The 17,875-nt window shown below is 39.6% G+C and overlaps 1 long non-coding RNA gene across 1 annotated transcript; it reads right to left on the bottom strand.

Moving 5' to 3' along the window:
• Positions 1-2,586: 2,586 nt before the first annotated feature.
• LOC109493461 lies at positions 2,587-14,150 on the bottom strand. Its single transcript, XR_002147717.3, has 5 exons — positions 12,972-14,150; positions 12,390-12,489; positions 10,434-10,512; positions 8,222-8,357; positions 2,587-2,673 (listed from the first exon to the last, which is right to left on the bottom strand). It is a non-coding gene; the product is annotated as an uncharacterized LOC109493461 (long non-coding RNA).
• Between the last annotated feature and the right edge of the window lie 3,725 nt (positions 14,151-17,875).

The following is a 17,875-nucleotide window of genomic DNA, read 5'->3' as shown; positions in this document are numbered from 1 at the left end:
CTGCTAACTTTATTAGTTCTTAAACATAAATTAACTTGTTGGCATCAAGATTCAGCTCAATGGTATGTGTACTGTTGGTACTATAACAAATCATCACAAATTTGGTGAATTAAAACAAAGTGAATTTCTTATGTTACAGTTCTGAACAGTTACAGTTCTGACGTCCTAAAATTGAGGTGTTCATACGGCTGCATCGCATTTCTTTGGAAAGCTCTAAAGGAGGACCTTTCATTTTCCAGCTGCTATAGGCTGCCTCCATTCCTTGACTTGCCATCTGCTCCTCGTATCATTCTGACCTCTCCTTCCGTCATCATACCTGCTTCTTCACCTTTCATTGTGATTATATTAGGACTAACTGGATAATCTCTTATATTGGGACTAACTAATCTTCATCTCAAGATCCCCGACTTAATCTCATCTACAAAGTCAGTTTTGCCATATAAGGTAATATTCAGAAGTTTTAGTGATTAGGTCACGGGCATCTTTGGGGTATCTATTATTCTGTCTACTAGGGTATGTCAAGAAAGTGAATGTAAAGGGAACATGGAGAGTTATAGTGATGGTAAACAAGGAAGGAGCCCTATCAGGAAAGTTTTGTAGACAATGGCAGGGATTTTGTTCTGTATCTTAAGACAATGGGAAGTCATTGAATTTGCATTTTGAAAAAATGCATTCTAACTAAAAAAATTAAAAATAGGTTGAAAGAAGGCAAAAAACATTGAAAATTAGTTGAGACCTTGTGTAGTAATTAGATGATTGAACATAATGGCTTGGAATAAGGAGGTGGCCCTAAAGGTGGAGAGAAATGGAAATATTTGAGAGATATGGAAGAAGTAAATCTTGTAGGACTTGGCAATAGATAAGTTAAGCAGTGGGTAGTAAGGGTCAAGGCCATGTTAAAGATGGTATGTAGGGGAGCCTGGGTGACTCAATCAATTGAGCATCCAACTCTTGGTTTCAGCTCAGGTCATGATCTCGCAGTTTGTAAGTTCCCCACAGCACACTCTGCACTGACAGTGCAGAACCTGCTTAGGATTCTCTCTCTCCCTCTCTCTCTCTGCCCCTTCCCTGTTCATTCTCTTTCTCTCTCTCTCTCTCTCTCTCTCTCTCTCTCTCTCTCTCTCACACACACTCTCTCTCTCTCAAAATAAATAAGCTTTATATATATGTTTTAAAAAGATGGCACATAGGTTTCTAACATGCTGAACTGGATAAATAGTGGTTCAGTTCACCACAACAAAAAAACACAGCTCAGACCAGGTTTGTTTGGGGGAAAAGGGATGTGGTTTTGAACATGTTGAGTTTGAAGTGACTTTAAGAGAACCAAACAGGGGCACCCGTGTGGCTCAGTTGGTTGAGTGTCCAACTTCGGCTCAGGTCATGATCTCACAACTTGTGAGTTCAAGCCCCACGTTGGGCTCTGTGCTGACAGCTTGGAGCCTGAAGTCTGCTTCAGATTCTGTGTCTCCCTCTCTCTCTGCCCCTAACCCACTTGCATTCTGTCTCTGTCTCTCTCAAAAATAAATAAACATTTAAAAAAATTAAGAAAAAAAAAGAGAGAGAACCAAACAGAAAGGTCAGTGGGTAGTTGGAGATAGAAATTCAGAGTTTCCTCTGTGTTGCAGAAGAAATTCAAAGCTTTGGTTTTTAGGTGGTTATTAAATCCTTGTGAATGAATGAAATCACCTAGAATAGAGGCCAGCAAGAAGAGTGTCTAGGACGTAGCACTGAGAGACCTGAACATTCAATGACCAATAAAAAGGCCACCAAGAGCCTACAGCATCAAAAAAGACAAGAAAATAGTATTAAAAGAGGATGTCGTCAATAAGGTTAATGCTCCTAAGAATTTAGGGAGTGGACTTCTGGAAGATCAATACCAATTCACCTACACTATTAGTCCATAAACTTCGGTGGAACAGGTTACACCCTTGAGGTCAGGGGTAACTACCATGCCTCCCCACCAGGTTTAAGTAAACTATAGCCATGGTAACTGGTTTAGAGGTGGGCATGTAACCACAGAGTGTTAATGAGATCCATTTGTTGATACTTCTAGGAAAGAGAGTATCACTCTTTTCCACGGTCTTGAAACTTGAGGAGATACAGAGCCTGAAGCTGTTACTGCCATTTTGCTACCGGTATAGGACTAGAGGCAGAAAAGAAAGATTGTGAGAAACCAAATATTTATGACATTTTTTTGGCTCCAACTCCAGCTGTGCCTGAAGCTTGATCTAGCCTACACTCTCAACTTAGATGAGCCAATAAATTCTTTTATTTTTGAATAAGCCAAGGAAGTACAAAATGTCGCTTACAATAGAAAGAATGCTAAATTCTCTGGGAGGATAAATGAAATGTAACCTATGTTTAAGGCCTTTAAAGAAAATGCCTTATATATCAAGATGATCAAAGGTTGACAAAAATTCTTATCATAATCATAAGAGATTATGAAAGCAGATAAAAATATCTTGAGAGCAGGAAAATAGATTAAAATACCAGAAGAGTTTCTATGTTATGAACTCCAATTTGTGAAAGTCAGAAATAAATAGGAATATATTAAATTAGAATTAAAAATTATAGTCCCAGACTGCCTCAAAGTAATTTCTTTATTGTGACCAGAAATCTGGTTCCAAGGTTTTCTTGTTCTCTTTTGTCTTGAGCTTGTATCTTTCATGAGCCCTGAAATGGCAATTTTACAGATGCATGAATTATAATATTCATGATTTCCATGGCATTGTAATTGTACTCAGTAATTATAATTTTCATTGACACAAAAGTTACAGACTCCTGGGACTTGCTCAGTAGAACTTAAGACCGTTGCTAGGCACCTCACAAAAGTGATTTTCCTCTTTGTGGGAATTGAAGATTTTGACCTTGAATAACTTTTACCTTTGGAAGCGAAAATTTACTGACCTTGTCTTCTATGGACCCGCTTATTTTTTTTTATTTTAACTCCAGTATAGTTAGCATACAGTGTTATATTAATTGCAGGTGTACAATATAGTGATTCAACAATTCCATGCATCACCCAGCACTCATCACAAGTGCACTCCTTAATCCTTATCACCTATTTCTCTCCTCTCCTCTCCTCTAGCAAACATCAGTTTGTTCTCCATAGTTGAGGCTATTTCTTGGTTTGTCTCTCCCTTTTTTTTTTCCTTTGTTTGTTTCATTTCTTACATTCCACATATGAGTGAAATCATATGGTATTTGTCTTTCTTTCTCTGATTTATTTCACTTAGCCTCATACTCTCTAGTTCCATCCATGTCATTGCAAATGGCAAGATTTCATTTGTTTTTATGAATGAATATTTCATTGTGTGTGTGTGTGTGTGTGCGTGTGTGTGTATACACAAATATATATATATCACATCTTCTTTATTCATTCAACTATCTATAGACATTTGGGTTGCATCTATAATTTGGCTGTTACAAATAGTGCTGCTATAAACATAGGGGTGCATGTATCCCTTTGAATAAGTGTTTTTGTATTTTTAGGGTAAATACCCAGTAGTGTGATTACTGGCTCATAGGGTAGTTGGATTTTTAACTTTTTGAGGACCCTCCGTACTGTTTTCCACAGTAGCTGCACCAGTTTGCATTCCCACCAAAAGTGCAAGAGGGTTCCTTTTCCTCTACATCCTTGACAAAACCAGTTGTTCCTTGTGTTTTTTATTTTAGCCATTCTGACAGGTGTGAGGTGATACCTCATTGTAGTTTTGATTTGCATTTCCCTGACGATGAGTGATGTTGACCATTTTTTCATGTCTGTTAGCCGTCCATATACCTTCTTTGCAGAAATGTCTGTTCATGCTTTCTGACCATTTTCTAATTAGATTGTTTGTTTTTTGGGTGTTGAGTTATATAAGTTCTTTATATATTTTAGACACTAACCTTTTATCTTCTGTGGACCCACTTATTAAAAATTCACCAAAGTGTGGGGCTGCCATGACTCCAGAGAATGGATCCAGTAGAAGAAAATCTACAGACATCTACTGAGTACTCATCATATACAAGACAATGTGCTAGGCAGACTCAAAGGCTTAAGGCATAGTTCTTGTTCTCACAGAGCTTGGAAACTTGCGGCAGAGGTAAGACATATTCATGAAAAGTCAAATATCAATATAAAGGAATATATAATAAGTGATCAAAAGAACTGTGCAAACAATAAGAATTTAGATGCTGGAAGAGCAAGAAATCGGTGTGGGATGGAATGCCTTGAGGGTAGGTACAAGTGAATGGGCAGAAAAGAAGTAAAGAGCTCCTCAGGCACAAAGCTCTGCATAAACAAACAACCAGAGGGGGAAAGATGTTGACAGGTAACTGTATTATTATAGAACAGTCTGCTGAAGCAATGATTCTTACAGAGTTCAGTTGGGGAGAGGGGAGCTTGAAAAGACTGGAAGTCATTAAATGACAACCTACAAAATTTAGGCTACATCTTGTAGGAAATGAGACTGCTGAAGATTAAGTCAATGGAAGCGGACCATCTCTCCTCAGTATCAAAGCCCTCATCGCTGGTAACATGACAGCCTGAACTTGGTTCGTGTGTGAAATAAACTTTGTGTTGATCAACACAGTGTAAAATGTCAAGTGAGAAATTGCAGAGGTAAGGACTGGGTCATGGGAAATTGGGGCATTGTATTGACAAAACTAGATTTGCACCTTACGGTAGCTGCCATGTGGAAATGAGATTTAACAAGGACGAGACTAAAAGAAGCCCAGATACAAGGCCATTGCAAAGCCCTAGGCAAGAGTTCATGAGGGCCTGTCCTAAAGTGGTGATCATAGGATTGGGGAGGAGATAGGTTCAAGGGCTATTGGGAAGCCACATTGTTAGGACTTGATGATTATCACTGTCAGGAGTGATGCTAAGGGAGGATTCTAGAATGACTCCCAGATTTCTGACCTGAGGGGATGAGGTTGTAAGTGGAACCATTAACCAGGATACAGGAAGGGGTAGCTTTGGGAAAGGAAAACATTGGGTTCAGTGTTGCATATTGTGTAATCCAGGACTTGCTGGCTGCAAGTCCTGGAAAGCCATGTCAAACTACCTTGGGCAACTTCATGGTTCATAAAGCCAGATGATGGAAAGGTATAGGTAGCAAAGACTTCACAACTAAATCTAAAATTGTCAGGACTTGCTCTCTGTCCTGCCCTCTCTCTCTCTTCTCTTCATTGCTCTCCCTCTCTGCTTGGCTTCTGCCTGTAGTGAGGGCTCATTCTCTCAAGGCCCTCCAAGTGGCAAGGGACATGTCTGCCAGCAGTCTGGAATCTAAAAAGAAAGAGACCTGTAGCTTCCACTGCTGCATTGAAAAAGCCCCAGGAAAGAGACACAAAGGAATAAAACAATGAATTAAATGGTCTAAGTCTCTGGTCTTGAGGAATTATAGTCATAAAAACATAGAAACTTGAGGCCATCGCCAGTACCTCCAGAGGGCCGAATCCTGGCACATATTAAGAGTTAAATATATGCTTGTTAAAGCAAAAGATGATTAAGGGCACTTTTCATGAGTAAAATCTTTTAATAAATAGTTTGGTTGCATACATTTTGTCTATTGCATAGATTAGAGCAAGGCAGTCCTCTTTCCCCACACCCAACTCATGTGCCAAAACGTTACACACAGGTGGAAATTTTGGATAGAAGGGCCAGTTTCTGTCTGCAGTCATCCTCTATTCCCAATGCCTGAGACAGCTCCTTCCAGCTACAGGAGTCAGAATACACGTTATACGTCTCATCCAAAACTCCTTCCTCCCCACCATGACCACCACTGCTATCATCACCTTGAGATCTTGCCAACTCATGCTCCGTAATATTATCTACCACATCCCCAGTTAGGAGAGAAGGCTCAAAGCCCTAGCAGAGCACTTCTAAAGACCCTAAAACAAACTTTATCTCAGTAAAGGCTGGTTTCTCTTCATAATTGAGTTCCTGGATGGACACACTCAACAGTTACAAACAAAAACTAAAATCAGCTTCCAGATCTACGCAGTGTATCTTCAGTATTGGAGCACATGACACTCTTCACCTTTTGTCTGAATCTCAACGTATTTATTTAGTTTTATTCTATTTTTATTTAGTTTTATTTGTGTAGGCTGTCAGTAACACTTATTGAGGGCTACTTTATTATGCATGATACCATACTAAACACCAAAGGATATATATAAAAGCAGCTAGGATTCCCCAGAGCACAATCAAAAGAGTGACAAGAACAGTAATTATTTGCTAAATCTAGATCAGACCCCTCCATCTCAGTCTCTGAATTCCAGTGTCCCTGAACCTCTTCTTTCTGATCCTAGGAGATCCCACACAGATTCATAAATGGCCATGATCATTTTTCTCCTACTTTATGGCAGCTTCCAGTTCATTCATCATTTTAAAAGGTTACCTGCTTTCCCTACTGTTACTATCACACTTCCTGTCATCACCAGGTGGGTGTGGCCTTGGCTATAGCTACACGTTTATTTTGTTCTGGCTGAACAGTGGAATCACACACACACACACACACACACACACACACACACACACACATGATGTACTGTATTACCAGGCTACAAAATAACTCTACTCCCAGATTCCATCTCATGGAGTACTCTAAAGATTTAGTTCTTTGTTCCACTTGCTTTTTATTATAACCCTCCTGTCAATGACTGGCACTTATCTGTAGAAACTACCTTCAAAGTATACCACGATTAAAATCTCTAGGAGCTGGGCCTTCACCCTTACCATCCCTAAGCTTCCTGCCTTCCTGCCTTAGCCATGGTCTTGTACCAAGTTCATACACACCCTCTCCCCATTCAGGTATGTTATTTTCCTTTTGGGTGCTCACTCTAAGGGGGCTCCTGGTTTCTCTAACAGCTCAGAAGTCTTGGGCTTGGAGTGGTGTAGAGTGGGCTATGCCCCCCAAAGGGGCCCACACCAGTCTGGATTCACAGCAAACAATTTAGGCCTCTGCCCCTGGGGTTCCCTCTACACAAAGAAAATTTATGGTCAACTGTTTGGAGCTCAGAGCCATTTTCCTAAGGAAACAACAGAAAAGGAGTATGTTGAGAGAGAGAGAACTCACAAAAGTCCATTTGACTCACTTACCTCATCTGGAGTTCTAAATGTACTCCAGAACCTACCTAACAGTACAGCACAGTTCTACTGTCTCTATGGGAAAATGAGCTCTGAGTTCCAGCCGTGAACATACCTGTGTCTCTTCTATCAGCAGGGACAGGCCAGCATCCACCTTCCGCAGCCTGCCAACCCAATGGTAGGGAAACGCCAGAAGCCTAGAATGTCTTATTTTTAAGAAAGGGGTTGGGGTGAGGGGGACGCTGGGAGGAGGAACCAGACTGTAGAGGGAGGAGAGCTGGGGTGGAGGGTGGGAGAGCCCAGCAGCCTCTGGGTTTTAGGGTCTTCCAGAGACACAGGCTGCTTTCCTGAGCTTCTCCCCACAAGACACGCCTGGTCCGCACTACAGCATTGCTGCTATAGAGAGCTAGAGAGGGGGGAGATCCAGTGCAAGAGCGGGTAGGAACTAAGGAAAATATGTCTGTGGTCTGCGGGTTTCTAAGTGAGGTCAAATAAGGAGTTAAAAAAAAAAACTTTTAAAAACTAAAGCTAGATTGATATTGTGATCAGTACTATGTTTGTTAAGGAGGTCAGATCAAATTTAATACCTATACCGTAGCTTTCTGAATTATACAACCCACAGAAATACTTAACGTTTATAAGTCCCCTTGGATGTGACCCTTTTGCAGACATGAGAGAACGTTTCACCTCTATGTCCAATCTCTCTCTCTTACTTACACTTTAATTAATACTTGGCTTCTGTGGAGTCAGGGTAAATCTGCTTGCAAATAAAAAAAATTAAGTGTGGAGAAAACAAGCATGAGCCTCTATTTTATTTCCTTGGATCTGTTTGAAAGGCCAAGAAAAAAAAATGTTTCCCTAGGTTGTGGAGTAGGGAAAGGGGTATAAAAGGTTTCCATACAGTAGTCCCCCCTTATCTGCAGGGAATAGGTTCCAAGACCCCCGGTGAATGCCTGAAACCACAAATGGTACTGAACCCTATATATGTTTTTTCTATACATACATATCTAGGGTGACGTCTTATTGATAAAGTAGGCACAGTACGAGATTAACAATAACTAGTAATAAAAAAAGAACCATTATAAATTGATGTAATGTAATAGAAGTTATGAGAATCTCTCTCCAAATATCTAATTGCCCTGTACTCACCCTACTTGTGATGATGTGAGATGAGAAAATGCCTCTGTGATGAGAAGTCGGGTGAAGGATGCAGGATTGTGACGTAGAGGTAGGTGACCACTGACCTTCTGACCCGTCGTCAGCAGGACCATCTGCTTCCAGTTGGCTGTTGATGGGGCAGAAACCAAGGAAAGAAAAACCGCAGACAAAGGGGGACTGCTGTATTTTTTATTGTTCCTGTTAGAAGGCTCAGAAAAGTAAAATTTAAATGACAATAGTAATACGTAAGCGAGTTTTTTTTATTGCAAGTATGGATGGATTTATTTATTTTTTTGTAGGTTTTTAAATTTTAATTCCAGTATAGTTAACATACAGTGTTATATTAGTTTCAGGTGCACAATATAGTGATTCAATACTTCCATTCATTACTCACTGCTCACCACGCTATGTGAGCTCTTTAGTCCCCATCACCTATTTCACCCATCACCCCACCCACTCAATGGACTTAACTAAGTGTTGTTTTCTCTTATTTAAGTCCACTTTTGTAGTCTACATTTTTTTTAAGTTTATTTATTTATTTTGAGAGAGAGCACGTGCAGAGGGAGGAGCAGAGGGGGGTGATGGAGAGAGAGGAGAGAGAGAATCTCAAGCAGGCTCCACGCTGTCAGGGCAGAGCCCAAGGCAGAGACTGATCCCAGGAACCAGGATCGCATGATCATCACCTGAGCTGAAATCAAGAGTCGGATGCTTAACTGACTGAACCACCCGGCACCCCTCTTGTTCTGCATTTTAGATATTATGATGTCAAACTACTTTCACATGACCACATACCAGAAGTGAAAAAAAGAAAAAGTGGCTTAGAAAATTTACCAGATTCAGAAAAGGTTGGAACCGATGAGCTATTTTACATACCAGAATCCTAGTAGCTTTGGTAATGGATTAACAGATTAATAGTTCCGTAACTTCTTAGATTCAATCAATTCAACAATATCTTCTGAGACATTCTGGACTAAACAATGTAGTGTGTGACGTGGAGATAGACACACAAAAGCACACTGTGGGCCAAAAAGGCCCCATCACCTGTGGAGTTTCTATGTCTTTATTCAATTTACATGTATGACAAAGTAGAGATCTCTGTTTTACATGGAACCAACTCCCAAACCAAGTTACCTCTTGCTTTCTGAAAGGAGAGAAGGGGCGGGAACCCAGGTGAGCTCTGGGAGATGGCTATTATTTGAATAGACTGAAAGGTCACTTTGGAGAGCCCAGGTAGGTCAAGCTCAGCCCTCACAAGAGACTGTGAAGAAACTGGCCTGCTTGAAGCAGGGAGGGGTGTGGCGGGGGTGGGGGTGGAGGGGGTTGGGAACAATTGGGAAGCAATGAAAGAGAGGAGATAGTGTTTGGAAAGATGGTCCTACTTGGGGTGTGGAGGTGGGTGGGAGGAAGGTCACTAATTATGAGGTCACTGCCATCTCTAAGAGGGAGATGGGAGGGTCAGCACCTGTGTGGTAGCATGAAAATGAAGAGAGGGGGACCTACAAAAGGCTTGTCAACAGAAATACTGATGTAATAGGCAGCTCATTAGACTAAGAAGGGGGCAATGCATTTACTTTTAAAGCTCTAACTTTGGGTCTTCTTTTTTCTCTTGAGCCATTTTCTCTCCACGTTTCTTTTTTTATGTCTGTTTAAATTATTATAAAAGTGCACATGTTTTACTTTGGAAAATGTGAAAAATATAGAAAAAATATGAAGAAGGCATTGAAAAGCACCTCTCCTCTCACTGCCCAGAGATGGTTTGAGATAACCGTTTTTGGTGTATTTTTCCCAGCCTTGATTGGTGACTTTAAGAGTGATTATTAAATGAGGTGAGCTAGGTTGAGTACAAAAGTAAAACAGCTTGAGTTTCTCCGTCCTTGGCCCTTGGCCATGATGCAGGCAGAGCCACAGCTGTCCCGTCACTTTCAGACATCAGAACCCTTGCATGTGCAGAAGTGAAAAAGTCCCATGGGATCTACATCAAGGCAATGCTGCTTTCTCCCACCAGCCCAGGCCTTTCTGGACCTTGGGGACTGGGAGCTGAGAAGGAGGCAATGGCCTGGTCTTTCCTGCTCCTTGTCCCACCACGGCGGGGATCCCCCAGGAATTTCCCCATGCACTTACCCCAAATGTAAAACCAAGGCCTGGGTCCCACTGCTGCCCCCCACCCCTTTCTCTGCCCAGCCGATTTCTCACTTTCAGATACCTCCAGGGCAGCATCAGGCACAAGGGTCTGTGCCAAAAAGCACACTCTAACCCTATACATTCACCTCAGATCATTCCTTCTGAAAAAGAAAAAGGAAAGGAAAATTAAAGTACTAGGCTTCTTTAATTTTTCTTTTTCTTTCTAAAATTTATACTACATAATGCAAGACTGTATTTTAACCCCTTTCTTGAGAATGTGAGGATACTATTATCAATTATTTTCAGCTTTGGGCTTTGACAAAAAGTTCAATAGAAAAATTTCACTTCACATTCTAATACCTGTGTAACACGCGCACACACACACACACACACACACACAATATAATATAATATAATATAATAATAATAATAATAATAATTGGAACCACATCACATCATTTTACACCCTACTTGCTTTTCATTAGTATCATATGGTGAGTATTTCCCATGTCAAGGAAGTATTTTCCAAAAATGTGATTTTTATTGGCTCATAATTTTTATTATATAACTGTCCATTTTTCATTAATTATTCAACCATCACCCGATCAGACATTTACAATTAGGCTAATATAATTATCACTGCAATAAACATCCTTGCATGTAACCCTGTTCACATCTTTGATTACATCCTTAGGATAATTCCTAGGAGGAAAATGTTTCAATCAAAGGTTATGGAAATTTTTAAGGCTCTTGATACATAAAGCAGAGAAAACCCTTCAGGAAAAGTGGAATAACTACCCCCCTTATAAAATAATAATAATCATAAATCATAAATAAATTAAAAGAGTTCAGTCAGTTGAACATCCAACTTTGGCTCAGGTCATAATCTCACAGTTCATGAGTTCAGGCCCTGCATCAGACTCTTTGCTGTCAGTGAGGAGCTTGCTTCGGGTCCTCTGTCCCCCTCTCTCTCTGACCCTCCCCCCCTCAAAAAATAAATTAAAAAAATAAATTTAAAAAAAAGATATGTTTGGGTGGCTCAATCAGTTAAGAGTCCAACTCTTGATTTTGGCTCAGGTCATGATCTCACTGTTGTAAGACTGAGCCCCATGTTGAGTTCTGTGCCAGCACAGAGCCTGCTTGGGATTCTCTCTCTCCTTCTCTCTGCCCCTCCCTGGCTCATATCCAAGTGCTCTCTCTTTCTAGTTAATTAATTAATTAATTAATTAATTAAAAAATTAAAGTGGAGGGGTGCCTGGGTGGCTCAGTCAGTTGGGTGTCCGACTTCAGCTCAGGTCATGATCTCACAGCTTGTGAGTTCAAGCCCCGTGTCGGCCTCTGTGCTGATAGCTCAGAGCCTGGAGCCTGCTCCTGATTCTGTGTCTCCTTCTCTCTCTCTACCCTCTTCAGCTCATGCTCTGTCTCAAAAATAAATAAACATTTAAAAAAACTTAAAAATAAATAAATAAATAAATAAATAAATAAATAAATAAATAAATAAATAATTAAAGTGGAATAACCCTCACACACCTTGTACCCAATCATTTTTACCATATTCTTCACCTTTGCAATCTGATTAGTGAAATAGCATATCGAATTGTTTTGATTTATATATATATATATAAATAATCAAGGCAGATTCTTACTTATTGACTCTTTGTCTTTCTTCTTCTGCAAATGGTTCATGGCCTCTACTTATTTTTTTCTTGCAATGTAAGTATTTTCTTACTGATCTATAAACTCCATGTAACAAGAATAGTTACCCCTTTTTTTGGTCATGTTGTATTTGTTGCAAATGTTTACCAATTTCTTTGATTTGATTTTGTTTATCACACTCTGCCTTGCAGAAACTTTTAACTTTTGTTCAATCAAATCTGTTGGTGTCTTTTTCATATAACATATAACCTATTCTATTTAAGAATATAAAGGGGGCTATTAGAAGGATAGTAGTTAGCTCACAGAAACATACAAAGAGATCCTACAGAAATCAGGGCAACTCTGATTTTAGGAAATGAAACTAATCTCAACATCATCCAACCTGTTAGTCTGTTCTTCTGCTTCCCTCATTTCCTCTGGTCTCCAATTGGCTTCTTATTTGTCTACCCTCAGCTTTCTCCAGACTGATATCCTTTTAGCTTCTAAAAGAGAGGCCAAAATTAAAAAGAATGAAATCTTGCCATTTGCAACTACGTGGATGGAACTAGAGGGTATTATGCTAAGCGAAATTTGTCAGTCAGAGAAAGACAAATATCATATGACTTCACTCAGATGAGGACTTTAAGATACAAAACAGATGAACACAAAGGCAGGGAAGCAAAAATAATATAAAAACAGGGAGGAGGACAAAACATAAGAGACTCATAAATATGGAGAACAAACAGAGGGTTACTGGAGGGGTTGTGGGAGGGGGGATGGGCTAAATGGGTAAGGGGCAGTAAGGAATCTACTCTTGAAATCATTGTTACACTCTATGCTAACTTGGATATAAATTTTTTTTAAAAATAAATTAAAAATAAATAAGTAAATAAAAATAAAAGAGATGCCAAGAGGACTTATCTTCGGGTAGAGAATCCTAGAGAAGGACTCTGGCTGACTTTGACTTAACCTTGTGAAAACTTACCTCCAGGCCAGTCCTTGTGCCAAGAAAATGAAGGACTCTGATTTGCCAGAAAAAGGATCTATCCAGAGAGAATAGGGCAGCTAACCTGAAACAGTGGGTTAGGACACTAAGCAAACCAAAAAAATAAAACAGAAACAAAAAAAATCAAGTGTCCATTAGACACTTTTCCTCAGTACTTTCTTTTACTAGTATGCTGCTTTTTTCATCCTGAAATCAAGAAATTTTTCTTCTGGATTTCATTTTTTATATGTGGCTCTATCTTCACCAAATGCTTCATTCCTCCTCCTGATATTCACTTCATCATTTCGGCTGATGTGGCCATAGCCAGTATGGCTAGTTCAGGGCCCTGTGTCTTTCTATGTGGTCTAACAAGCTCATGTTCCTGGTTCCCCCCACCTCTAACACACACACACACACACACACACACACGCTCCCCTTCCTCAGTTCATCCTGCACACCCTCACAAAATTGGCATTCCCATAATGTCACATCCATCCCTTTAAATAATGTCATTTTCCTCTTCACAAGCCTCCCTGCCCCGCCCATTTACTAGAGAGGAAGTGACAGCTAATGTGACAATGAAAATGTTATTTTGTGCAGACTTCACAACTGTGCTTGGTAGATAAAATCTCCATTGTATAGAAGGGAAACTGAGGCTCGGAAAAGTTAAATCACTAAGTAACATGTTGTTTGGATGTAGCGGACCTGGGACTGAATCTATGTTGCCTGAATCCTTATACAGAAAACCAAGCTCCTCACGGTGGATGGGCCTCAAAATAGAGTCTAAACACCTTAACTTTTTTCAAATTCCCAGGCTTTGCTTCCTTTTGTTGCCAAACCTCTATCCCTCACTTTAATCAAGCCTGTGTGTTTGTCTCCCAATGCCACCACCTCTACCCCCAAGCCTGACAGCTTCTCTTGTACTTGGAGTAAAGAAATACTTTCTCACCAGTGCTCTGCCTACCCCCCTGCCCCCCACTTTTCACCCTATTGAGAGTTCACCTTCCTTGAATCTCTGATTAATTTTACTTATTCCATTAAGTCTCTCCTGATTATCTAAATACATTGTAAAAACTTTAAAAAACAAGGCAGTGGTGGCAGGGAGCACCTGGGTGGCTCAGTAGGTTAAGCGTCCAACTCTTGGTTTTGGCTCACAGTTCATCAATTCAAGCCCTGCCAGTGCAGAGCCCTGATTAGAATTCTCTCTCTCGCTCTCGCTCTCGCTCTCGCTCTCGCTCTCGCTCTCTCTCTCTCTCTCTGCCCCTCCCCCACTCACATGCTCTGTCTCTCTGTCTCTCTCTCAAAATAAATAAATAAATAAATAAGTAACTTTTTTAAAAAGGTCTTTCCTGATTATCTCACAAAAATAGTTTTTTCAAAATGCCTAAAATATGCTTCTCTGATATCCATTTAATTACTATTGTCTTTTATGCCCATGTAATGTTTTAACTTTTGACCATCTTGCAAGCTAGATTGTGAGCCTCTTGAGATCAAGTCTATGCCTTATACATCTTTGTATTTCCACATGCTTAGTCCAAGGCCTTGTAAGAAGAAATTAGTCAATACATGTTGGTCCATGTCTGTTTCCTTCAACCCGCTGTATTGGGAGACGTAAGAATTCTTCAAGATTTTCCTCCGCTTGGCAAAATATTAGTTCCATGTTAAGCCTTTCAAATCTTTGGCCTTTCCTATTAGGATGAGTGATTTTCATGAGTGAAGATAATATCAACTGTAAAATCCTGAGATTGTAGATAAATATATTGGGAAAATTTCACTAGCATATATGCAGTTTACCTCCTCGTAAACATGCAAAGGGAACTTGCTCCTACATTCCAGAATATGGGAGGTGTTACTGATACATCTTAATAATAGTTCACAGCATCTAAAGAGATAGGAAACTACTTTTAAAGGACATTACATTAAAATTTTTATCCCTTACTACTCACTTTCTAGTAGATTTTACAATATTATTTTTTTATAAGAAATTACCAGTTATGGGGAGACACTGTTTTTGAGGAATGTGGAGAAATCGGCTAAAGATTGTTTTATTTAGGAGGTTCAGAGCATCTGTTTCAATTGGCATTGCTTTGAAAATTGCAAGAAACTTTGGGATGACAAATGTTTACAATTTGCATCCACATTGTTACTAACACAATAGCCTGTTAAATCCCTTGCCATGAATAAGAGCAGACTGCAGGCCATCCACATGACTTACCAAGGGGGAAACAGACATTATTCACAAATTTTAATTGCTCCTATGGCACCAACAGTCTGAAAACGAAACATAAAAACGTAGCCTTGGGGAAGTTTTGCTGTGCAATGACTTTAGTGCAAACCTGACCACAGGGACCAGTGCCTCTATCACAATTATGCAGGGACCAGAATAAAATAAGTTTATCGTTTCAACCCAAGTCCTAGGGGACAATTGGCATATTTTAAAACTCATCCTATCCACTGCAAACTCAAAAACTCCTACACTTGACCCAAAATAAAGAAATCAGAGATTACATTGATATGGAAGGTGTATTTCATGCTCATCCCTAAGGGGAGTTCCTCCTGATCAAGGTCCAAACATTCTACTAAATACAGGAAGAAAAAAATGCTTCCATATCCTCCTTATCTAGAGAAGTTAACCCTCTAGTATTGCAAAATGAATATCAAATTTGCGTCCAAAAGTTGAGTTATTGTAAAAGATAATTTTAAGAACAGTTTTTAAGAAAAAAATAATCATCAAAAAACTTTAAGAAGAATGAAAGTATTAGGAAGCTTTTTGTTTTTGTTTCTGTTTCTTCCCAACAAAGAGTCATTCATGTTCCCTCAAGGACCACCGTCCTGTGGGAGAGGGCTTAGCAGACACTGACAATTAAGTGCTAAGTGTGAGAGAAACCAGCCAATAGGCTGCCTGGAAAATTAGGCTGCTCTACCTCCCTAAAAACAAGACTTAGAGGGTTGCAAAGCTGACGAGGGGAATGACCAGCAGGGATGATGAGAAACATCAAGTCAGAGAAGAGCCACAAAAGAGGCCACCAATGATCCCGAAATCCAAAAATATGTGTCCCAAACCTGATCTGGCTGCAGCTCTCGCCGCTGATGGAATCACCATCGTTCTGATTGCCACGATCGTCAAAACCACAGAGCCAGCTGGCCCCGTCCTCAAAAATGTGTCCTGAATCCTACTGTGTCTTATGACCCTGCTCTTATCTGTGGCTCCTATAAGCAAAATTCTCAACACCTTGGAAAACATCACTTCTCTGCTTAAAACCCAGCAATGGTTTCTCATTCTACACAAAGTGAAGCTAAAGTTCTTTAAATGGCCTACAGAGCTTTGGCTAATCTGCTCCAAACTTAGCCCTTCACTCTAGATGTGTTGCTCTTCCTGGCTTGTTCTTCCCCCGGATTTGCACCTGGATGACGTCTTCACCTACAAGTCTTTGATTAGACATCTCCTTCTCAATTAGTCCTACTCCGACTTTCCAATACAAAGCTGCATCATGCCCTAGGACCTTGCAGTCTATACCATCCTTCCTCTATTCCGATCTTGTTTCTTTTTTATAGTACGATCACCTTCTAACATACTATGTAGTTTATATATTACATTTGTTGTTTATGTTTTTATGCTCCCTCCCCCCCCCATTAAATGTGTAAGTTCTTCAGGAACAGAGATCTTTCTTTTGTTCACTAATGTATTCCAAATACTTCCAAGCACCTGGGACATGTAGAAGTTAAATAATTATTTTTGAATAAATGAATGAATGACTCCATATTTTATCTGTGAAGAAACTGAGGCACAGACAGGGTAAACAATTTGTCGAGCTGAAAAGTAGCAAACTCCCCTTTGTTTGGTACACATTTCCCACTGTCTTCGGAAGACATATTCCATGGGTTAGAACTTGGTAGAGATGCTGAGTTCTGAATGGATGAACCTCCAAAGTTATGAAAGCCAACATTACACAATAATTAAATTTTAAAAACAGGCAGACAATTAGAAATAGAGTGGAGTAAGAGTCCTGTACGCTGCTACCCAAAATAAGGGAAAAAATGAAAGAATGTAATTGTTTACACGTTCATCCATCAAACTTCTTTATATAGCTTGAGTATTTAAGCTTATAATTATAAACTTATAATCATAAATTTCCAATACAAATCATGTTGTTTACTTGCAACATGGTTGTGTAATCAGATTTCCTTTCCAGCCTTATGAAGACATTTTCTTTAGCATCTCTATCAATTAATATTTACTTACTTATTCCAGATTCATTTCAATAGTTTTCCTTTCCCTGTTTATAGCTTGCATTTTACTTCCCTCTTCAGTTTTTTTTTTGTTTAATTTTTCATCAAATGTGTTGTTTTATATATTTTGCACAGCATCTGCCATAGCTTATCTTTGTGTTAATTCTTAGTTAGCTTAACTCTTTAGTTAGCCAATGAAACTTTTTCTCCCTTTTCAATTTTTTGGTGCCTATGTGTCATTTTTTCTGACTGTACTTTTTGTAATAACTACTCCTTTCCAATGAGAATTTTAAACCAGTTCCATATAAATTTGGGGATCAATTCTGCTGGTTTCTCTTTTGAAAAAAAAAAACAACAACAGAAATTTGTTATTGAGATGGTCTTCCCTTTTGGGTTTTCAACTAACTTCCTGTTTATATTTGACAATTCCATCTAAATATTCTTCCTTTCTGGGTAGCAAAGTCAGTTAAGCATCGGATTCTTGGTTTCAGCTCAGGTCATGATTTCATAGTTCATGGGTTCAAGCCCTGAGTCAGGCTCCACGCTGACAGCATGGGGCCTGCCTGGGATTCTCTCTCACCCTCTCTCTGTCCCTCCCTTGCTCATGCAAGCACATGCACACATGCTTTATCTCTCTCAAAATAAATAAACTTTAAAAAATAACAATAAATAAA

The sequence above is a fragment of the Felis catus genome, chromosome D3, assembly GCF_018350175.1.
Source record: "Felis catus isolate Fca126 chromosome D3, F.catus_Fca126_mat1.0, whole genome shotgun sequence".
NCBI lineage: Eukaryota > Metazoa > Chordata > Mammalia > Carnivora > Felidae > Felis > Felis catus.
This window is presented reverse-complemented; position numbering and strand designations above follow the sequence as displayed.